General features: G+C 44.3%; 1 protein-coding gene across 10 annotated transcripts in view; it reads right to left on the bottom strand.

The window, feature by feature from the left end:
- The window catches only part of NCOA7 (nuclear receptor coactivator 7), a 167,338-nt gene extending 142,528 nt beyond the window's left edge, over nt 1-24,810 (bottom strand). For 5 of the 10 annotated variants that reach the window (XM_073337222.1, XM_073337221.1, XM_073337229.1 and 2 more), the window contains exon 1: nt 23,108-23,374. The gene's annotated coding sequence lies outside the window, so the exon portion shown is untranslated. Of the gene's footprint in view, nt 1-22,781; nt 23,031-23,107; nt 23,375-23,896; nt 24,644-24,678 lie in introns of those variants that run through there. The other 5 variants (XM_073337224.1, XM_073337228.1, XM_073337223.1 and 2 more) reach the window with 3 other exon arrangements.

Below are 24,810 nucleotides of genomic sequence, written 5' to 3'. Positions count from 1 at the left end.
TACTTGTGGGTGACAAAATGGACTTTTCTTTGTTTATGCAAAGAAAGGTAGCAAAAAGGTGCCAAAGAGATCCTGTTGCTGACGTGATTTCCTGATGAGCTTGGCCTATTAGGAGCCAGTCGTCCAGGTATGGAAACACCGTATAGCCCTGGCGTTTTATCTGGGTTGCTACCACAGCAAAAGCTTTTGTAAATATCCTGGATGCCACAGTGAGCCCAAAGGGGAGGACACAAAGCTAGAAGAGCTCTTGGCTAACCATGAAGTGCAGAAACTTCCTGTGAAATGGATGAATATCTATGTGGAAATATGCATTCTTCCTGTTGAGAGCCATGAACCATATTCCTTCCTGAAGGGAAAGGATTATAGGTGCCAGCATAGTCATCCTGAATTTCAGCTTTCAAATAAAGATGTTGAGCTGCCTAAGGTCCAGGATGTGTCTCCATCCTCTGCCTTTTTTGAGGATTAGGAAATATGGTGAGTGGAGGCCTGTCCCTTGGTAGTGAGGCAGGATGTGTTCTATTACCCCCCCTCCACCCCAGTGTAAAAGGGATTCTGCCTCTTGTTGAAGAATCCGTTGGTGAGACTGGGATCAGGAAGGTGGTTTGTGAGGAGGGAAGGAAAGAAACTCTATGAAGTACCCTTGGTGGATAATCTCCAGGACCCAACTGTCTGTGGTGATCTTGTTCCAGCTGTGGGTGAATAAAGTGAGACAGCCTCCAAAGATGATCAGAGAGGAAATAGGTGGCATTTGTGGTGGTAAGTGGGTCTCGATCTGCATGTCAAAAGTGGCCCCAGCCGGTGTCTGGGAGTAAGCAGAGGCTGTGGCAGCAGAAGCAGCCGAGAAACAGGACCTCTGAATCTTCTGTCATTCGTGCGGAGGCTCAGGTGGACACTGGTAACATGAAGCATGTGAAAAGGGTGGTTGTGATCTAACGGGCTGTCTCTGGTGTTTCCTCGTGGAGGCTGGAATGTAAATCCCAAGGGATTGCAAAGTGGATCTTAAGTCCTTTAGAGAGTGCAGGGATTCATCCATCTTTTCATTAAAAAGGTTGGCCTCATCAAAGGGGAGGTCTTGGATGGTGTTTTGGACCTCACTAGGAAATCCTAACTGGAAACACGAATACCTTTGCATGATCACCCCGTGGCCAAACTTCTGGTCATTGTATCTGCAGCATCTACCGTAGCCCGGAGAGCCACTTTTGCTACTAGTCTCCCCTCATTGGACTTTGACTTGGTAAGGATGTCCCTCAGGAGGGCAGGGTCTGAAAAGAGGGGAGACTGCAGGTAGAGGAGGAATATATCCTCCAGTGTTACAAAGTTCTCCATACAGCCCGGAGTCCGGGGAGTTCCAGCAGAAACATCTGAAATACCTGGCTCATCTGTTGCAGCTGATCTGTCTTTGGATAAATGAGGTGGTACCGACAATGAGTTCAGACCCACATACATAGAAGGGAATGATGAGTGTCTGTCTCTCTGCTTTGGTCTCACAGCCACAGCCAGAACTGGTGGATCCTTTTTTTGAGTGCCTTGCCCTCCAATCTGGCAGTTTTTGGTGGAGCTGGTTCCGTGGGTTCCATATGCAATGTCTCCCCCAACCTAGAACGGCTCAGGAGCAAACGCATTTCTTATGGACAATCCTCTGTGGGCATCTGTCCTTACACCCATGAGAGTGCCCCTTACTCTCATAGGAAGTCCTGAAGAAGGAGTCCTTGGGCTTCGGTGGTAAAGGCACCGTCCCAAGGTTTCTGCTTGGAGAGGCACTGCTGGTCCGTTGAGGCCAATGTTCAGGGGGGTCTCCTGGACCCGGGTCAGAACAGGGCCTTATTGCCTCCTCCATTGGGAACTTTTTTAGTCAGAGCCCTCAGGCCTCTCAAGTTCTGGGAGGGAAAGATCAACAGATACTGCACTTTGCAGAAATATGTGCCTCACCCACGCAGTACAAGCATCATTAATACTCATCACTGATGGAGAAGAATAGAGCACAGGAGATGCAATTCTTAAATTCCAGGACTCTGTGACTGGGGAGGATTTCCCCTGAATAGTGGGGGAGGAGGAAACCTATCCTATACTAACTATATACTATACTAACTATAACTACTAAGCGAGATATAAAAACTATTTACAAAAAGTTTACTTTACATGTTGTGCACGGAGCAAAGGAAGAAATTATTCCAACTTAGACCATGTGGCAGTAATTAGGAACTGCAGAGGCACTGACCTACACTGCCTCTTACAGCCTCAGTCAGGAGCATGAAGAAGGCTACTGCACAAGTGCAGGTCAATAGACACTGCTTTGAAGAATTTCCAGACTTGAGTGCATGAAGCGCATGCGTACCCAGGGGCGGAAAACACATAGGGACCAGCACTCGAAGAACTATGTATTTAGATATAATTAAAAGCACTTATCTACAAGGCTAGCTACCTGCAATTTCCTTTAAAAAAAGATAAAAGATGTAATATTTTAATCAGGGTGGATTTGATTTAAATCACTAGTCAGGAAGACTTGATTTAATCATGGATTTCTACATAAAAGTGCATTCTTGTTGATTTTTATAACCTTAATACAGATTCTTCACAACTCAGAGATAGATGTAGGTTTCATTTTTAGAAGGTACACACTATACATTTTTAAAGTGATTTATTTTGAAAACTTTTCAGATTAGTTTTATAGCTATAAGAGAAAATGAATAACTGTCAAGGTTCCTTCCCCACTCTGAACTCTAGTTCTCTAGAACTCTGAACTCTAGATGTGGGGACCTGCATGAAACCCCCCCTAAGTTTATTCTTACCAGCTTACGTTAAAAACTTCCCCGAGGTACAAACTTTACCTTGTCCTTGAATCGTATGCTGCCACCACCAAGCATTTAAACAAAGAACAGGGAAAGAGCCCACTTGGAGACATCTTCCCCCAAAATATCCCCTCAAGCCCTACACCCCCTTTCCTGGGGAGAGCTTGATAAGAATCCTCACCAATTTGTACAGGTGAACACAGACCCAAATCCTTGGATCTTAAGAACAATGAAAAAGCAATCAGGTACTTAAAAGAAGAATTTTAATTAAAGAAAAGGTAAAAGAATCACTTCTGTAAAATCAGGATAGTAAATACCTTACAGGGTAATCAGACTCAAAACATAGAGAATCCCTCTAGGCAAAACCTTAAGTTACAAAAAGACACAAAAACAGAAATATACATTCCATCCAGCACAGCTTATTTTACCAACCATTAAACAAAAGGAAATCTAACACGTTTCTAGCTAGATTACTTACTAACTTAACAGGAGTTGTGACGCTGCAATCCTGATCTATTCCCGGCAAAAGCATCACACAGACAGACCAAACGCTTTGTTCCCCCCTGCCTCCAGATTTGAAAGAATCTTGTCCCCTCATTGGCCATTTTGGGTCAGGTATCAGCGGGGTTACCTTAGCTTCTTAACCCTCTAAAGATGAAAGGATTTTGCCTCTGGCCGGGAGGGATTTTATAGCACGGTATACAGAAAAGTGGTTACCCTTCTCTTTATATTCATGACAGTGATATTTATGAAGTCATTGGGAGGCGAACTATCTCCAGTTCAACAGGTTAATCATTAATATTTGGAGGATTTTCTTGCCATGCTGTATTAGGAGGAAAACATCACCAGACAGAGATTTAAGGGTTTTATTTAACTAAAACAACATTATGTATTCTGGATTTTTTTCTTCAACAGCAAATGTATAATATTTTAACAAAACAAGCATATGAATTTTTGAATTTAGTTAAACATTCAAGTTTTTTAAAATCAGGTTTGTTTTTGTTAAAATTGTTTTTAACTAAAATAGTGAAATGAAATTTTTTAAAGAAAAAAACAAAAATTAAATCGATTGTGTCAGCCAAGTCAACATGAGAAACTTAAAATACTGGCTTCTGCAGCTAACTCAATCATCTTCACCTTCATCTTCCTGTTTGTTCATAATCTGGAAAAGAAAAACAATCTTCCTGCTTTTTCAGGTCCCAAACGATTTCTCAGTTTGGAATGAATTAGTCCAAAGGAAGAAAATATTCTTTCAACAACGGCAGAAGAAGCTGCTGCTGTTAAATGTGAGATTATCACTTCAACAGTCTCTGAATCCAAGTGCTTAAGTGACTTCCACCAGTTCACTGGTGTGACTTTCTTTAAAACATCATCAGCAAACATATATTTCTTGAATGGCTCACCCTTAGCTCTGAAGTTTATTATAGTAGGCATTATGGAGGAATGATTGCTGGAGGTCCATGTCATAGCCATCTCCTCTTCTTCAGGAGTTAAGGTTTGATCCTGGTACCAAGTATTGAGAATATTTGCAAGAAAATGAGCTGGAGATTGTGCTTGTCCCATTCGTTTTTTTAATGCTTGTAATTTAACTCTGTCATTGTATATTTCTCTTTTTAAGATCTCACTCAGTTCCTTCCAAATTTCAACAGCGTCAGCAATAAAACAGCTGTTTCCCTGCATTTTGTTCAAGGCTACAGAAATAGGCTTCAGGGTACTAAGCATGTGTTCAACATTTCTCTTAAGCCCAATGTTGAAAACTCTGGCTGTGACAATGCCATCTATTTTTTCACGATTTTGTTCACAAACTGTCATCAGATTATGCCAGTTATAGATATAGTGCTCAGAACAGTCCACTACTGAGTTCCATCGCACGTCTTGTGGGAGAGTTAGCTTGGTTCCTCCCACTTTTTTCAGAGCAGCTGCTGCAAAGTGGTTGTTACAGAAATATTTTGCAATTTCAAGAACATTAGCCTTTATTTCTGGAGCACTGAAGTCTTTGGCTAGGAAGAGCATCAAATGAGCACTGCAATCGTATGTTATTAGCTTGGGACTCTCTTCACTCTCTTCTAAATAATTTCTTCTCATCTTGGATACATTCGCAGCATTGTCTGTGACCAAGCAGGGTACCAGACATTTTAATTTTTTTCCCCACAGTTTGTATAGCTTTTACTGCTACTTCTTGTAAGTATTCTTCTGGGAAGTCACAGCTGACGTGCTGCATCAACTCAACTTGTGCTTCTCATTCTGGTGGAGTACCGGAGTCGACAGGAGAGCGCTCAGTACTCAATTTATCGCATCCGACCCTCGCTGTATCGATCACTGCCCGCTGATCTGGCGCGTAGTGTAGCCAAGCCCTCAGTAGTAATGCAGCTAACTTTCATTCTTCCATTGAATACTATCTAGAGCTGGTCAGTTTTTTTTCAATATTGAAAATGTTCATGAAAAATAGTTCATGAAAAATAGTTTTTCAAAATGTGTCAGACATTATCAAAAATAATTTATCATTTGCCATTTTCAAGATAAGAAGTTTAATGATTTTTTAAAAATTTTAATTTAAAAACCACCATGTGACTAAACTGACACATTCTTAAGTATTAAATATTTTTAAAACAATAGACGATAAATGAAAAATTCCAATTAAAAATCTTGTTAATTCCCCACTATACACCCCATTTTTCAACCAATCCACGTGGTATATTTTACAATCTATTGTACTCAATTGTGCAATTCCAAAATTCCCTTGTCATTTTTTTCCTCCTTCTTAAATAAAAACAAAGGAATCCAATGAAAAAAATGTACAGTAATGCAATACAAATGTTTCATATTTGAGCACACAAGTTAGGAGAAGCAAAATGTACGGTTTCCATGGCAACATTATCTCTGCCACATTGCACACACTGCATATTAAATAACACATTGAACTGTAACTGAAAATACTATCTAAGTGTAATATGGGAGACTTACCACTGCTATGGAAACCTTAATTTTGTATTTCTGAACTTGTTAAAGTTGCATTAGTGTGTTTTTAATACTGTATTACAGAACCCTTGCTGCTCAACAGATGCTCAGATGCAGCAGCGCTGAATGCATTACACTCACAAATACTAGACAGTGAATCATATCATTTACACACTGTGCACTCTGACACGTCCCTGAAAAAACAAAGGAAGACTTCTAATTATTTCCCTCCTCTTTGCAAAATTCCTTTGTGTATTATAGCCAACAATCATATTAAACACGTTTAGTTCTATTCCCTTTCCTCCTGAATCCATTCTCTCTAAAGCCTTTATTAGCCTAGCAGTTTTCCCCTCTATCTTTCCATAGTAGAGGGCTGGAAATTGCATGTAGTATTCAGGGAGTGGACCTGTGCTGTGTATAAAGAAGAAACATCTCCCTCATTGGAAACTTAATTCACCTAGTTATATAATACATGGTATGACTACATTTGCTTTAATAATTAATAGTGTGACACTGAATACTAATTTCTTTAAGAATAGATATAACCAGGTCTTTTCCACTTTACTACCATGCAGCCATTTGTACACTGCTGCAAACTGCATTAAATTACTCCTGTGAATAAGTGTTTGGAAGGCCACAGTTCTGCTATGATATTTCTATGTAGCTGAGGAAGACAACTAGCCATAAATGCCTTTGAAAGCTGCTCTTGTACTAATGCCAGAAAAGGCATAAAGTGGGACTGGAGGCCTAAAAAAATTAGAATGTTTACGTCTGAGTCAGTGAGTTATCTTGTTTTTGCTATAATACTTTTTCCCCCTATTGCTTCCCCCTTCGGCATTCCCCCTCATTTTCTGTGAGCTACCGAGAAAAGTTCCTACATTGAGGAGAAATCCAGCAAATCCCTGCATGTTTTATTTTTTTGTATCTTGTCTTCAGAAACAGTCCAAATTTTAAATTTTTAAAAAGCATTTGAAGGATGGCCCAAGTCAGCTGATTCAGGTTGCAGCGTTTGGGCTAAGGGGCTATTTATCTGCAGTGGAGACATCTGGGCTCGGCCTGGAGCCCAGGCTCTGGGACCTCGCGAGGGGGCAGAGTCCCAGAGTTCAGGCTCCAGTCCGAGCCCAAACATCTACACCACAATTAAATAGCCCCTTAACCCGAGCCCTGCATGCCCGAGTCAGCTGAGATGGGCCAGCCCTGGGTTTTTAATTGCAGTGTAGACATACCCATAGGAGCTAAAACCAACTGAGTGGTCTGCCAAAGGTATAGGCATCCTGGGGCCAACAAGAAATTCCATTTGGAAGGAAAAGATTAAAGTTGGAAGCAGGTATTTGAGGCCAGTTTATGGGCAATACATATGCAATTCCACTGGAACTAAATAAAGTGCCACTATCAATCACACTGGCAAAAGAATCAATTAGCTTAGGAGTTGAGGGCTCAGTGTAGCCAATGCAAGCAGTATGAAATTGTTCCATCGTGAAAGAACAAAAAAAGTGTTAGGTACAATAGAAGCAGGAAGCTTACCAAGCAGTCAGTGGGGCCACTGGACGATCGAGGTGCTAAAGGAGCACTCAAGGAAAATAAGGCCATTGCAGAGATGCTAAATAAATTCTTTGCATCAGTCTTCAATGCAGAGGATGTGGGGGAGATCCCCACACCTGAGTGATTATTTTTAGGCGATAAATCTGAGGAACTGTCCCAGACTGAGGTGTCAATAAATGAGGTTTTGGAATAAACTGATGAATTAAACAAGAAGTCGTCACCGGGATCAGATGGTATTCACCCAGGAGTTCTGAAGGAACTAAAATATGAGAATGCAGAACTATTAACTTTGGTATGTAAACTATTGCTTAAATCAGCTTCTGCACCAGGTGACTGGAGATTAACTAATATAACACCTATTTTTAAAAAAGGCTCCAAAGACAATCCTGGCCAGTAAGCTTAACTTCAGTACCAGGCAAACTGGTTGAAACTACAGTAAAGAAGACAGTTATTAGAGACATAAATAAACATGATATGTTCGGGAAAAAGCTTTTGTAAACAGAAATAATGCCTCACCAATCTTACTAGAATTCTTTAAGCGAGTCAACAAGCATGTGAACAAGGCTGATCCAGTCAATATAGTGTACTTGGACTTTCAGAAGGCCTTTGACAAGGTCCCCCACAAAAAGCTTTTAAGCATACTATGCAGTCATGGGAAAAGAAGGAAGGTCCTCTCTTGGATTAAAAGAGAGAAAACAAAGAGGAGGGGGAAATGGTCAGTTTTCACAATGGAGATAGTAGAAAGTGGGGTCCCCCAAGGATCTGTACTGGGACCTGTGCAGTTCAACATATTCATAAATGATGTGTGAAAGGGGGTGAACAGTGAGATGGCAACATTTGCAGATGATACAAAATTACTAAAGATAGTTAGGTCCAAAACTGACTGCAAAGAGTTACAGAGGGATCTCACTAAACTGGGTGACAAAATGACAGATGAAATTCAACACTGGTAAATGCAAAGTAACACACATTGGAAAACATAATCCCAACTATATACAAAATGAAGGGTACGTAAATTAGCTGTTACCATTCAAGAAAGAGATGTTGGAGACATTTGTGGATAGTTCTCTGAAGCCATCCACTCAATGGGCAACGGCTGGCAGAAAAGCTAACAGAATGTTAGGAACCATTAGGAAAGGGATAGATAAGACAGAAAATATCTTAATACAGCTATATAAATCCATGGTACACCCACACCTTGAATAGTGTGTGCAGTTCTGGCTGCCCCATCTCAAAGAAGATATATAAGAATTGGAAAAGTTGCAGAGGACAACAAAAATGATTAGGGGAAATCAAATAGCTTCCATTTGAGGAGAGATGAAAAAGAATGGGACTGGTCATCTTAGAAAAGAGACGACTAAGGAGGGGGGAATATGACAGCGGTCTATAAAATCATGAATGATATGGAGAAAGTGAGTCCCTATTTATACAAGAGCTAGGGGGTCACCCAATGAAAGTAATAGGCAGCAGGTTTGAAACAAACATAAGGAAGTACTTCTTCACAGTCAGCTTGTGGAACTGGCTCCCACAGGATGATGTGAAGGTCAACAATATAGCTGGGTTCAAAAAAGAATTAGATATGTTCTTAGAGGTTAGTTCCACCAATGGCTATTAGTTAAGATGGTCAGCAACCACATGCTTGAGTGTCCTTAAACCTCCAACTGCCAGAACATCTGGCACTGCAGACTTTCAGAAGATAAAATACTGGGCTAAATGGACCACTGATCTGACCCAGTATGGCCATTCTTATAGTCTTAGGGAATATTATCATCTAATAATTAATTAAATTTGGTAATTTTTGTGACAAATTAGGAAAGAAACAGTTTGCAAGGCACATGTGAACAAGAAGGTGGTCAGGGAAAGTGTGGGACACTTACTGAATGGGGGAGGCAACCTAGTGACAGAGGATGTGGAAAAAGCTAATGTACTCAATGCTTTTTTCACCTCTGTCTTCACGAACAAGGTCAGGTCCCAGACTGCTGCACACTTCTTCTCTGTGAAGAAAGAAGTGGTTCAGGACTATTTAGAAAAGCTGGACGAGCACTAGTCCATGGGGCTGGGTGTGCTGCATCCGAGTGTACTAAAGGAGTTGGCAGATGCGATTGCAGAGCCATTGGCCATTACCTTTGAAAATCCATGGTGATCAGGCGAGGTCCCAGATGACTGGAAAAAGGCTAGTGCCCATCTTTAAAAAAGGGAAGGAGGAGGATCCAGGGAACTACAGACCAGTCAGCCTCACCTCAGTCCCTGGAAAAAGTATGGAGCAGGTCGTCAAGGAATCAATTCTGAAGCACTTAGAGGAGAGGAAAGTGATCAGGAACAGCCAGCATGGATTCACCAAGGGCGTCATGCCTGACTAACCTTATTGCATTCTATGATGAGATAACTGGCTCTGTGGATGAGGGGAAAGCAGTGGATGTGTTATTCCTTGAGTGTAGCAAAGCTTTTGATATGGTCTCCCACAATATTCTTGCCAGCAAGTTAAAGAAGTATGGGCTGGATGAATGGACTACAAGGTGGATAGAAAGCTGGCTAGATTGTCGGGCTCAACAGGTAGTGATCAATGGCTCCATGTCTAGTTGGCAGCCGGTCTTAAGCAGAGTGCCCCAAGGGTAGGTCCTGGGGCCGGTTTTGTTTAATATCATAGAATCATAGAATATCAGGGTTGGAAGGGACCCCAGAAGGTCATCTAGTCCAACCCCCTGCTCGAAGCAGGACCAATTCCCAGTTAAATCATCCCAGCCAGGGCTTTGTCAAGCCTGACCTTAAAAACCTCTAAGGAAGGAGATTCTACCACCTCCCTAGGTAACGCATTCCAGTGTTTCACCACCCTCTTAGTGAAAAAGTTTTTCCTAATATCCAATCTAAACCTCCCCCACTGCAACTTGAGACCATTACTCCTCGTTCTGTCATCTGCTACCATTGAGAACAGTCTAGAGCCATCCTCTTTGGAACCCCCTTTCAGGTAGTTGAAAGCAGCTATCAAATCCCCGCTCATTCTTCTCTTCTGCAGGCTAAACAATCCCAGCTCCCTCAGCCTCTCCTCATAAGTCATGTGTTCTAGACCCCTAATCATTTTTGTTGCCCTTCGCTGGACTCTCTCCAATTTATCCACATCCTTCTTGTAGTGTGGGGCCCAAAACTGGACACAGTACTCCAGATGAGGCCTCACCAATGTTGAATAGAGGGGAACGATCACGTCCCTCGATCTGCTCGCTATGCCCCTACTTATACATCCCAAAATGCCATTGGCCTTCTTGGCAACAAGGGCACACTGCTGACTCATATCCAGCTTCTTGTCCACTGTCACCCCTAGGTCCTTTTCCGCAGAACTGCTGCCTAGCCATTCGGTCCCTAGTCTGTAGCGGTGCATTGGATTCTTCCATCCTAAGTGCAGGACCCTGCACTTATCCTTATTGAACCTCATCAGATTTCTTTTGGCCCAATCCTCCAATTTGTCTAGGTCCTTCTGTATCCTATCCCTCCCCTCCAGCGTATCTACCACTCCTCCCAGTTTAGTATCATCCGCAAATTTGCTGAGAGTGCAATCCACACCATCCTCCAGATCATTTATGAAGATATTGAACAAAACCGGCCCCAGGACCGACCCTTGGGGCACTCCACTTGATACCGGCTGCCAACTAGACATGGAGCCATTGATCACTACCCGTTGAGCCCGACAATCTAGCCAACTTTCTACCCACCTTATAGTGCATTCATCCAGCCCATACTTCCTTAACTTGCTGACAAGAATACTGTGGGAGACCGTGTCAAAAGCTTTGCTAAAGTCAAGAAACAATACATCCACTGCTTTCCCTTCATCCACAGAACCAGTAATCTCATCATAAAAGGCAATTAGATTAGCTTTATCATTATCTTTATTAATGATCTGGAAGATGGCGTGGATTGCACCCTCAGCAAGTTTGCAGATGACACTAAACTCGGAGGAGTGGTAGATACACTGGAAGGTAGGGATAGGACACCGAGGGACCTAGACAAATTAGAGGATTGGGCCAAAAGAAATCTGAGGAGGTTCAACAAGGATAAGTGCAGAGTCCTGCACTTAGGAAGGAAGAATTCCATGCCCTGCTACAGACTAGGGACTGAGAAGCTAGACAGCAGTTCTGCAGAAAAGGACCTAGGGGTTATAGTGGATGAGAAGCTGGATATGAGTCAACAGTGTGCCCTTGTTGCCAAGAAAGCTAACGGCATTTTGGGCTGTATAAGTAGGAGCTTTGCCAGCAGATCGAGGGACGTGATCATTCCCCTCTATTCGGCATTGCTGAGGCCTCATCTGGAGTACTGTGTCCAGTTTTGGGCCCCACACTGCAAGAAGGATGCGGAAAAATTGGGAAGAGTCTAGCAAAGGGCAACAAAAATGATTAGGGGGCTGGAGCACACGACTTATGAGGAGAGGCTGAGGGAACTGGGATTATTTAGTTTGCAGAAGAGAATAATGAGGGGGGATTTGACAGCTGCTTTCAACTACCTGAAAGGGGGTTCCACAGAGGATGGATCTAGACTGTTCTCAGTGGTAGCAGATGACAGAACAAGGAGTAATGGTCTCAAGTGGCAGTGGGGGAGGTTTAGGTTGGATATTAGGAAAAACTTTTTCACTAGGAGGGTGGTGAAACACTGGAATGCGTTACCTAGAGAGGTGGTGGAATCTCCTTCCTTTGAGGTTTTTAAGGTCAGGCTTGACAAAGCCCTGGCTGGGATAATTTAGTTGGGGATTGGTCCTACTTTGAGCAGGGGGTTGGACTAGATGACCTCCTGAGGTCCCTTCCAACCCTGATATTCTATGATATGAAAAGCGCTTTACAATAGTTAGATAATGGTACAAACAACATTTGGACAGATCATTAAGTGGTCCTCCGAGACCCTCAGCAATTTTCAAGTGGTCTGTGAAAAAAAAAGTTTGAGAACCTGACTTAAATTTTGAGGAAGTTCCCAAACTCCTGCATTAAGTGAAACAAAGTTAGTTCCTTGTTAAGTAAGAACATCAGTGGGTAGCTCAACAAGTCAGGAGAATTGTATTAATTCTTTGGCTTGGCTCAGGCAGTACTTACAAGGGCAGCTAACTACTGCAAGGGTCCATAGCTGTACGGAGGCTACACAGTTCTGATGTCATCTGTTTTCTGCTGGTGTACCTATCTCCCTTATAATAACACTGAATAACCAGGCACACGCAACTAATGAAGCCCAGTGTTCTACGCTGAAAATAAATTACTGGTGAATCAAATGGACTTTCCTTGGCCTCATAATCTGACTTCCTTAGACACTGTAACTGATGAGTCCTTGTGAGAAGCAGGAGTGTACCAGGGCTCTCTTTGGTAGTCCATTGTTTTTCTCCTACCAACTCTGATGGCTCTTCTGACTGCCTGGTATTCAGCTCCTCCATTCTCACTATATGGCAAGGAGGGTTGCTACCTAATCAGTCATTGTGTAGTTTTCAGTCACCTGGGCCAGGGGTGGCAGAGCCTGCCCAAAAGTGGGGGGGCCAGAGCCCCCCACCCCTCCTCTTCTGCCTGAGGCCCCACCCCCAACCAAGCTGGAAGCCGGAGCAGGCCAGGAGCCACGGACCCAAGACAGAAGGGTCCGCAGCTCCCCAAGCAGCTCTTACCATAGCCAGACTGTGGCCCCCCAGCTGGAGCTGGGTCCAGGTAACAGCCATGTGCAGCACACGGGCAGCTGTGGGGAGCTGCGGACCTTCCTGCCCTGCGGGGGGGAGGAGGGGCCCCACGGGGTGGAGACACAGGCTGGGGGCTGCTCTTGATCCCCCCCACTCCGGGCAGGTGGAGAGGCTGTGGCGCCAAAAAGTGGGAGGGCGTTGGCCCCCTTGCCTCCCCCTTCTGGTGTCCCTGATCTGGGCTGCATCTGCCTGACTGACTGAGTTTCACCAGCAAATCCAACTTTACACACATGACACATATGAACACAGGCCTAGCTTGAAACTATGTTATCCACTTTATAAATGTTACCTCTCTGAGCCAGGGATTGTAAATTGGCTAGTTGGGGAGGATTACCGAGCTCTGCCCAGGAACTAAAATCAGTGTGGAGAGGTAATGATTCTTGGGGTACTCAGGACTGAGAGTCACTTTGTTACCCCCGCCTCTCCCAAAAGGTAGTTTTCCCCACGGTGGCTGGGTGTTAGGTCCCTAACACCATCAGCCTGTCAGCCACTCAAGCACTTCTCTGGGGAACGCCAGCCCCATCTTCACCTTGCAGGTTAACAATAGATGCACCTGAGTCTCTTTGAAGTGTTCCCCTGTGATATCCAGCCCCCGACACTGTCTGCTCACAGAAATCCCAGATCTACTGTTCCCTGTACCCAAGTTACTAGTTTGACCTTAAACTCTCATTTCTGTATATCACACAGCACTTGTAGTAAAACAAAAGAAGATTTATTTAAGAAAAAGAGTGATGGAAACAAATGGTTACAATACAAAACAAATGCAAACCTGGGCCTACACTTAATATATCAGGTTCACACACACACACAAAGTTCGGACTGTTGCAGAACTGTCTGGCTTCATAGGAACCAGGAGCTAATTTTTCATGAAAATGCCTGTATTCTTCAAAAGGTCTGCTCTGTGAGTGGATACAGAGCGCCTCTCCCCCTCAGTGTGGTACAGAAACAGTCTTTTGTCAGTATTCATAGGGTGATTTCCTGTCTGTTGTAATGTTCCTTTTTCACCTCCAGATGGTTTTGATTGTTTGCAGCTGATTGGTAAGCTTAAGTATGCACTTAGATCTTTTATTGTTTTATTATACATTTTCTCTGTAATGTTTTTGTCCTAAAATAAATGTATTGTGCTCTGTGTACATCTGTCTGGTCTTTGGTAAACCATTGTCTTTGCTTATGAGAGAAATAAAGAGTGAAACTGCAGGTGCAAAGCTAAGTCACACCTGGTGAGATTATCACAGTAAACTGTAGGGGACTGCAGCCTAAAACCCTTGTCTGGAGGAAAATGGGCATAGGTTCCTGTCCCAAGGGACGTGACAGCTAGAGGCCTGAGACCTTAGGGGCATCCCTTGAGCAGACCACAGACGGGGTCAGAGGTGTATTTACTCCAAAAGAGAAAACACATAGTTGGACATGTGCCAGCAAGTTCTTCTAGAACAAAACAGTAGTCTAAAAGGCCTTTTACTAGGCAGTTCTCTGTCCAGTGCCACTACGTTGCCTATTCTTTCAAGTGCTAGGCAATAACTCATTGTCAGAACCCTGGGGAGGTAGGGGAAATGGTTCTGACGCTGAAATTAACACACCAGTAGCTCTCCGGGGTAGCTCTCACTTTTCCCTACTCAGAAAAGTACTGCTAGGTTCAGACTCTCAATCGTTAGCAAATTCATCATCCAGGGCTTGGTTGGCAGCTTGAGTTTTGCCAGTCAGGATGAGTATCACTTGAGGAACTCACAATACCCTTCGCCCACGGTAGCTACTTGCTCAGAAATGACTGGGTAAACATCCAGATCATCATAATATCCTAGCTGGACAGGGCAGGGCTGAGACTGGAAGTCAGAACATCAGCTGGATGAGTTGATGACCCAGGGAAGTAGTAATTCCTGGAACAGTTGCTCCTACTTTTGTTAGACGGCCAAATGACCTTGCTGAAACTATTCTGGGGCTCTTATCAGGGTCTAATGCTGTGCCAAATACTTTGTGAGACCTTCCATTTTCTCTCGCTTGTGTAGAGGGTGTCTGCAATTCCACCTCTAGTGCAAGACGGTGAGAGACAGGTGGTCTGACTAGCCAGAGCAAGGCAGATCAAGGGAGATTCATCTAGACACAGACAGTTCAGAGTTTGTGTAAACACAAGAAATGCTCTCTGGGATTTCAGTTTTATCTCAGAAGTTCTGATTTAATCAAAACAACACACATTTTTATTTTTTCTATGAACCAAAAGTCCCTGCCTGTGTTTCTTCCATGCAGCTCAACACTCAGTAAAACCCAAAACAACACTACCAACCAAACAATAGGTATTCTATTCAGATTCTTATGTCTCCCCAAAGCTCCCTGCTAGTCTCCTCTCCCCCTTTTGGAGTAACTCAGACTACCTTTAAAAGATGATGTACACAAGAGGGAAAATAGCTTGTGCCCTTTTTTGCTTCTTTGTGAGACATAAAGCCGGTCTCTATTTTTTCATAAAGGCGAATGGAGAACCAATAAAATGGTAACTCCAGGAGAAAGAGTGAAAACTAAATAACCGACAGAGAAAGGGAGTTTTAGCCATATGGTTTAAAAATGAAGAAAAAAAAAGTTTTTAATTCAGGGGTGGGCAAACTGCATCCCACGGGCCGCATTCAGCCGTTTTAAGCCGGCCCTCGAGCTTCCGCTGGGTTGTGGGGTCTGGGGCTTTCCACACTCCAGCCACAGAGCAGGGTCGAGGGCCACTAAACGTGGCTCACTGAGGCAGCCACATGGCCCCACTCCGGAGCTCCAGCCAGGGAACAGGATCGGGGGCTGCTCCATGCAGCTCCCGGAAGCCACAGCAAGGCCTCCCTCCAGTTCCTACATGCTCCAATGGCCCCCTCCAGTGCTCCAACAGAGAAGTGACATGCCACTGCTTCCGGGACCTCCCCACACCCCAATCCTCTGCCCCAGCCCTGATTCCCCTCTCACCCTCCAAACCCCTGGATCCCAGCCCGGAGCGCCCTCCTGCACCCAAAACCCCTAATCCCCAGCCCCACCCCAGAACTTGCACCCCCACCTGGAGCCTGGATCCCTTCCCGCACTCCAGCCCTGATCCCCACCCCACCCTCCGAACCCCTCGGTCCTAGTCCAGAGCAGCCTCCTATATCCCAAACTCCTCATTCCCAGCCCCACCCCAGAGCCCTCACCCCCAGCCAGAGCCCTCAGACCCCCCAGGTACCCCACTCCCCCACCCGGAGCCCCCTCCCACACCGTGAACTCCTCATTTCTGGCCCCACCCCAGAGCCCACAACCCCATCTAGAGCCCTCACCCTGTCCCGCACCCCAACCCCAATTCTGTGAGCATAAAATTTCTATTCCCAGATGTGGCCCTCGGGCCAAAAAGTTTGCCAACCCGTTTTAATTAATACCTGTTTAACGTACATGACTAATGTTTTGAGCCTTCTTTAAGATTCAGCACCTTTGTCCCTTCATTTAATGTGTTACAAACTCACAATAAACATCCCTGAGACTTCCACAAGCTCCTCCAACAAAACCAGACAAACATTCTTGACATTTATTTCAAAGGTAAAAAGAAATATGGGGGGATGGGAGGGGGAAGAGCCATCAGGTATTCTTTATATATCACAAAGGAGCAAAAAAGAGCCCACATTTATTTTAAATCCTTTATAAGTCATCCTAATGTGTTGAGCCCAACTGGGCTCAGCTGAACTTAATTAGCTTCTTGCTGGGCATGCCTACTTGAGGTGTAACTGAACCTTTGCTGGGAGACAATCAATAAAACTTAGGCCACTATCTGGCTTGAAAGGGCCTCTTCATCGGGGCACTGTCTGGGTGGGGAGTGGCAGGGCTATAGGATCCTGGTTAGGGATCAGCAAAACACCTGTACATCCCGTCAAACTCTACTTTATTAACAGTCCCATGGAATCTGAAATAACCACAAATGGTTAAAAAAAGCCATTGTTTTACCTTTCAATTTACCATCATGTTGGGGCATTCCTTAGCCAAGAGATGATTTCTTACTACATGAAACAAATGCCACTTACTATTTTATTTACCTGATGTTTTTCCATAGTGCCCATCAACACAGTACCCATGTATTGCTGAATCCTCAACTCTCCTTAGCTATTCCTGGCATGTGTCCCGTCCAAGTAATGGCCCAGCCTAACCCCATTTAGCTTGAGATCACAGAACCAGCTGGTATGGCAGCAAGCCACACCAGTTCCCCTTGAAACTTAAGTGACAGCACTAGTCTCATAAATATTAATAGTTTTAGTCTTTTCCATTATTATGCTGGTTTAGAACATAAGAAAATAAACAGAAAACGAGACAGACGGTGTGTGGGACAGAAAGTACAGAAGTGAGAGTAACTGCAGAAATGGAAAATGCCATTGCTAGGAAACATTAAATTTAGTTTGAAAATGAGTCAGGTGCTAGTTGACATTTTCTGGAGATAAGCAGATGCCTGTGCAATTAATCCACATCAGGCTGGTATTCCAATAATAATTCACTCTTATTATTGTGAGACAGCCTAAACAGTCTCCTCTCTTCTCCATTTAGGCCTTGACTACACTAAACAATTAAGTCGGTTTATATTTGGTCAACATACAGCCACCGCAGTAATTACTGCAGTTTTTCATGTCCACACTACCCTCCTTCTGCCAGTGTGCACATCCTTGCCAGGAGTCCTTGCTCCAACTTAAGTGAAGCAGTGTGAGCTCTGCTGTCAGGTGCTGACAGCGCGGGCTGTAGGCTCTGCATGGAGCCCCACTGCTGGGTGCTGACAGACCAGACTGTCAGCACCCAGCAGCAGGGCTCACAGCTGTGAGCTCCATGCAGAACTGATAGGCGATGTAAGTAATGCAGTGTCTACCCAGTATCTACCCAGACACTGCATCGCCCTAACTACATTGACCTAAGCTCTATGCCACTCATGGAGGTGGAGTTATTAGGTCAGTGTAGTGGGGGGACTTACATCAGCGGGAGCAACACTGCAGTGTAGACACTTACAGCTGCTTTACATTGACCTACCTCTGTAGCGTAGACCTGGCCTTAGTCCTCATCTTCTAAGGTGAAGGAGCTGGTTCTTTGCCTGTATCTCAGGAAGGACCATAGGGGATCCCTGGGCAATAGAGATGGGAAAGGGTTCTGAATGAAACAATTTCCTTCTCTTCTCTCCTCCCAGAGAACTGATGCTACTCCATCAGAATCATAAAACTGATTGTGTACAGGGGAAGATCTGTAAACAAGCCATAATTTGGGGAATCTACAGAAAGAGGGATTGCATCCTAAAAATCAATTAATTTGAAAAAAGACTTGGGGATCCTGGTGGATAACCAGCTGAACATGTCCTCCCTGAGTGAGGCTGTGGCCAAAAGGATAATGTGTTCCTTGGATGCATCAGCAAAGAAATATCAAGTAGGAAAAGAGCAGGAATTTGAATGAAAACAGCACTAGAAAGACCATTACCAGAATACTGTGTCCTGTTCCATGTCTACACTTCTAAAAGGATGTTGAAAAATTGGGAAGGTTTCCAAGAAGAGCAACAACAATGATTTGAGAACTGGAAAACCTTCCTTACAGTAAGAGATTTAAAGAGCTCAATCTATTTAGCTTACCGAAGAGAAGTTAAGACTTAAGCATGGTCTGAATATACTTACGTGGGGAGAAAATACCTGATGATAGAGAGCTCTTTAATCTAGCAGACAAAGGCATAACAAGATCCCAGAGTGGGGAAGATGAAGCTAGATAAATTCAAACAGGAAATAAGGCACACATTTTTAATAGTAAAAGTAAATAACTATGGGAATTGCTTACCTAGGATGTGATAGATTCTCCATCTCTAGACATTTTTAAATCAAGACAAGAAGTCCTTCTAAAAGATATGCTGTAGTTCAACTACAAATTTTTAGGCTTGATGCAGGAAATGGTAGGCAAAATGTTATGGCCTGTGCTGTGCAGGAGGTCAGACTGGATGACCACCATGGTCCCTGCTCATCTTAAAAAAAAAATCTAGGAAACCCCCAAAGGGGAGCCTCCAAGGTGTGAGAGTATCCCCTTCTGGTACTTAAGAAGAACAGAAGTCACAGACCCATGATCAGTTTAAGACGCCTGAACAAGTATTGAGCAAATTCAGTTGATAGGTGACACCGTCCAGCCTGGCTCAATTTCAGCAGCTTACCCCTGAATGACATTCCGATCAACAGCCAGCACAGGAACAGAGAATATTTGGTCTGGTTTTCCTCGTGGACGCAGAAGCATTTATGATGAATAGGAAAAACATACATGCTGGAACCCTCACTAAAAACAGCTTCCTTCAGATTCCAGGTGGACTTTACCATGGCCCTGATAAATCTCCCAGGGAACAAACTAGGGAAAATAAGGAAGAAGATAAAGAGATTCCTCAGACTTCAAACAGTTCCTCAAAAACTAGGCTCAAGTTCAGGGGTTACTATCTCTACCATTCAGTCAAACCTCCCATGTCTGGATCCGTAATTGGGCCCTCTAAAAACTGAAAGCTAACCTGCCTCACAGTGGTTGTTCATATGACAACATCTTTAGTGGAAAGTGAATAAGGAAGTCCAATGGTGTCTAAACCACATGAACACATGGAACAGCAATGTAATCTGTCTGTCTTCCCCCATGGGACAGTAGAATCAGATGCCAGTCTGTCAGGTTAGGGAGCAAAATGTGAAAAATATCAAAAAGGGGACAATGGTCCCTTAAAGAGTCAAACTGGTACATAAACTCACTGAAGTTTAATGACTGGAGTGTTTGCCATCATGATTTTTGCGAACAACTGAGACAGATTGTGGATCCTTCTAGAAAAGGGCAATGCAACCAATGTATGGTGCATAAATTGCCTCAGGATGGTCTAAAATCCTAGAAAATGTCCAACATTGCTGAAGGCTTTGGATCTATATTGTCTGCTGTGCCAAGTCTTGGTTCAGGTCCAGTATATTTTAGAAGTGACTAACCTAAAAGCAGACTGTTATTCTTACCTTCAACATGATGCCTGGGGGAAACTCCCCAGTTATTAATACAAGTTCTTGGGCCCAAGCAATAGTCCAATTTGCCTCACGTCAGCTCTACTAACCCAGTGAAACTAGTATTATTATTCCAGAACTGGAAGAATAACAACTCTCTTCCCGTTGATGACCAGTAAGCAAACCTTGGCTATGCTGCTTTGTCTGGCATAGGATCCTCCTCTCTAAATTAAAGGGAGTGGTAAAATGCTCTATTATCAGTTGTGTTCCAACCTTCCTTCAATGCCTACTAGAGTATAAAGGGAAATTGGGCTTTCCTGTCCTCTATTTAGCTCACAATTATCCTTTTGTAAAAACCTCTTCTGCCAGTATCAGCAATTAATTGGATCAGACAGATCATGTGGCAGGCAATATAGATACTTCCATGTATGAGACACCCTTTGGCGCCACTTTGGTCATCCATCTAAAGGAGATGTATCAAGTCTGACAATTAGGTCACAGAAGAGGTCCTGCTTTAACATTGTTATCATCTACTCTGTTCTCCAAATGAATGCAGCTCTATATCAGCACTGAATATAGAAGCTCAAGGCCTTGCCTTAATATTGTGATGCTTGCAGGCACCACACTGTAGGAAAATCAGGACGTATAGAAAGATATGGAGGTGAAATATTGAGTACTGTCACTCCCTGAGTAATTCCGCTTGTATTCTCCAAATCTTAAATACAGAGGATAACAAACAGAAGCATTCTTATTGATTCACTTCAAGTTCAAGAGATGATTTATCACTTCAACATTAGAGATGACAAATCAGAATCATAGCTACATCAAATGAAGAAATGCTGCAACTCATAGAAACCGGAACATCACAAGGGAAGAGCTCATTGAGGCGAGAGAGAGACAGAGAGGCATGTATATACAGTATGTTTTCTGGAAATGTTCCTTGTGTGATGCTGTGCTACATAATAAAGAAAAGGAAGGCACTGTACATAGACCCTCCATGTTCTTTAATAAAGAACAGAATTTCCCGCAAGATTCTTCTGCAAAATTCACAATACTGTATCATAAATGAACTAAACAGACAATGGACTCAATCCTGCGAAGTTTTATGCCTGGGAATAACTTTGCTCATGGGATTGCTCCTGTTGCAGTCAGTGGGACTACTTACAAGAGCAAAGGTACTCACAGGTATACAACTTGCAAGATTGAGTCCATTATCTATTTAGTTCATTTATGGAAATCTTCCAGGAACAAGAGTTTGAGAGAGAAGGAGGACTGGAAAATGGAAGCATTTTTACTTTGGCTTGCTTTCAATTTTCAAGATCTGCAGGGCTGCTTATACCATTTTTCAGATGCTGTATATATATTTCTTGGTGTTTCTTTTTGCAACCTGCAGTAACTTTTTTTTCTAATGTTATATTTTGTACATATAATACCAGTATTCATTCTTTAAAATATGTAAAAAATTTGTGTAAGAGATAGACTGGAAAGACTTCTTCAATATGCATGCAAAATATTATCCAAATACAGGCACTCAATGTAGCTCACAACAGCTCCACACAAATCATAATCAATTAGTGCATAAACATCACCCATTTAAAAGTCCATAATTATGTATTGATATAAGCATGTACAATGACCTCATGGAAGTGCAGTATTCACAGACCATTAAGTAAATAACACACGTGATAAAATTACATAACTGAGTATTTACTCTAAAGACTAATGTCAAGAAGATAGCTGTTAAAAATCCATAGCCTTGATACTGCAGGCAGATCGACACAGGTGAATCCCTGTATCCACTCAAAGAATCCTACTGAAATCAGTAAGGATGTGAACAGGTGTAGGGTCCAGTTGCTCAAATGAAATTGCAAGATCTGGGCCCAATATATCCACTCTCATACACCAAATATTGCTTATTAGCTATTGTCTTCTCTCTGTTTAGAAACGAAAATTAAACTATAAAATGTGTCTGAAAATCATGAGTCTGAAAATCAGATGTCAGGACTATTAATCCAGGATAACAATCCATCCACACTTAAAACTGTTTAAAAAAAAATACAACGGCACAAGTCAGAGTCCAGATTTGTAATGTTAACTCTGAGCAGCCTCTCTTCTCTTGGTCAAATCTTTAATATGTTTGTGACCAATGTCGTTTGATAGTTAAAATACATCTATTTGTTTTAAATAGAACCATCACAACCAACCCCATTTTCCAATAATTCACATGCTGGGAATCTTACAATTGCCCCAAATCCAGACTGATGCAAGACAATGAAAATCAGCATTTGTTCTTTATTTTGAAATTGTATTTGAAACCAAGTTTCTAGCCCACCAATTTTCCTGAATAACAAAGGATATCAGGTATGAAGTTATGTCAGACACACTGGAATATGATCGTTGCCTATTGCTGGATGCTTCCGTGCATCACTGCAGTGACTACCCACCCCACATCACCCAATACCTACGACAGATTTCATGCTCCCAAAATATCATTAAAGGCCCTTCCCTCAAATTACCACCATCACCTTCTCTTCCTCCTCCTCAGATTAAAAAAAATGAAATCTACTACTTGGAAGTGCATGTAAAAATTCTGTAATCCTAACTGGAAATATATTTCAGAACGTGTTAAAGGTGGGAGAGGAAATAATTACACTATTTGCAAAAGGATTTTAATTGCAGAGAAATAAACAAAAAGACTTGGATAGTAAAATCTTTGAAGCAGGACTACAGAGATTGAAAGCAGCTACCTCGCTGTGGGTACTACCAAAACATAACCAATCCGGTAAAGATTCAAGCGAAACCCCCCTTCCCCAAACACAGGCTAGCTGTACATGCACAACACACAATCTGCACCTTTCAGTCCCGCAGCTTCCTCAAGTCCGATGTTCCCCCTCTGGTTTTGCTGTCACAGCCAAGCCAAGGAAACCAGCATTTCTGAAGCCAGACAAACTAATGCACTTCCCCATCTGCCCGCCTCCTCCTCGCCCGCCTCCTCCTCCCCCCTCGCCGGCTGTGTTGTTGTGCCTCTGAAAAGGCAGGTTAATTGTTATGAGATCTGCAAAATGTCAGCCCCCGATGGAGCCCGCTTCCCCTCCCCAGGCGGCTGCTGGGTCACCCCCACCCCAGCCTGAGAGGGGCATCTCCCGCGCAGGGCTCGCTGCCCGCCCGCTGAGACCCACCCAGCTGCACCGGTTCCTTCAGCCGCGGGCCGGGCACTTGCGGCTGGGTCTGGGTCGGATCCTCTCAGGGATGCTCAGCGGGGCCCCCATGCCCCCCCGGGCGGCTTCAGCAGGCGCGGACGCGGCAGCCCGGGAACATCCACGGCCGCCGAGGGGAGGTCCCCGGAGAGACCCGGCCGCTGCAGCTCAGCTCAGCCCGCTGCAGAGAGCGCGCAGCTCCCGGCCTCCGCCAGCAGCATGGTCGCCAGGCAGAGCCCGCCCCGCCCCGCCCGCGTCGCACCCACCCAGCGGCCCTCGCCACCAGCGCGCCCCGCTCCCCCGGCTCTGCCTGCGCCGCTAGCACGGCCCGCAGCTCCGCCCTGCCTGGCCGCAGGCGCCTTCCCCCTGCTCGGCCCAGTCCTCCAGCGCCGCTCTGCGCGTCGGCTCCCTCGCCCCCGAGGGAGGGGGACAGTATTAGCCCCTTCAAAATGTCACCGCAGCTTTCGGCCCCGTGATTTGTCCCATTGAGCACACCAAGGAGCCGGCCCTCAGGTTGCTCATTTTCTAGGCAAATAGACTTGTCTGAGGGTTTTTTTTTGGTGGGGGGGGGGGGGCGAGGAGGGGGAAGAGAGATACATTTGCCAGTGTCAAGGCCTCAGTCTCACAAGTTGCAACATAAAGGGTTGACCCCCCCCCCTTCCCCCGGCACCCCCATGGAGTCCATGGCAGGGTCAGCACCTTAATCTGAACAAATTAGTGTTCCCTCAATTACTTTGGGACCCCAAAAAAAACAAAAAAACAAGTACATACACTTTTTTTACTAGCTCCCCAATCCTGCAATTTGATCCATGTAGTTGGCCCCTTGCACCTATGATGAGCCCTATTATAGAATCAGGGCCCAAATTTTAAAAGTATTGAAAATTGATAACCTTAATTTCAGTGGGAAAATGAAAAACCTATGATATTCATATTCCCTGCCTCCCTACACTCCCAGCCTCCACCTTTCTTCTTAGGATAAAAAAGTGTTCTGTTTTAAAATCAGGAAAATAAATATATTTTCCTACATTATTTGACTTTGGGCAACAGCAGGTCTCGAGCATACAAGATTTGTCATTTTTGTAGCTATTCCATTAGAGTGTATAATGTTCACCTCTCTCTCTATTCCTCCTTTTAGTCTGTTTCACATTCACAGCTCCAGCTCTGGAAGTCCTGAGACTTCAGAAGCAGGCCTGAAGGCTTTAGCAAGCCCACAAAATCATGAACTGCAGACTAAAAGCCTGAGGTTAAGCAGTTATGTATATAAATACCATGGGCGACAGGTATCATAGGCTGGGGGAGGCTGTGCCTCCCCAAACAGCCAGCTGTGGCCCCACACATGCTCCATCCCCAGGTCCCCCCTCCAGCTTCCGCTAGGTGCAGCTCCAGTCTCCCTGTGGGGTGGCCGCAGCTCAAGCCGCACTACCCACCCTCTTGGCGCTCTGGGCCTACGGAGGCTGAGGCCACGCCATCCACCCTCCCGACACTCTGGGACTGGGGGGGCCTGCAGCCATGCCACCCACCCTCCCCGTGCTCAGGGTAGCTACACTACCTACCTCCCGGTGCTCTAGTGTCAGGGAGGCTGTGGCTGCGCTGCCCGCTCCAGGACTGTGGGGGAGGCTGTGGGCACTCTGGGGCTGAGGGCTCTAGCCTAGGGCCGAAGCTGGCAGCTGCAGTGGAAGGAGGGC

The sequence above is a fragment of the Lepidochelys kempii genome, chromosome 3 (assembly GCF_965140265.1).
Source record: "Lepidochelys kempii isolate rLepKem1 chromosome 3, rLepKem1.hap2, whole genome shotgun sequence".
Taxonomy (NCBI): Eukaryota; Metazoa; Chordata; order Testudines; family Cheloniidae; genus Lepidochelys; species Lepidochelys kempii.
This window is presented reverse-complemented; position numbering and strand designations above follow the sequence as displayed.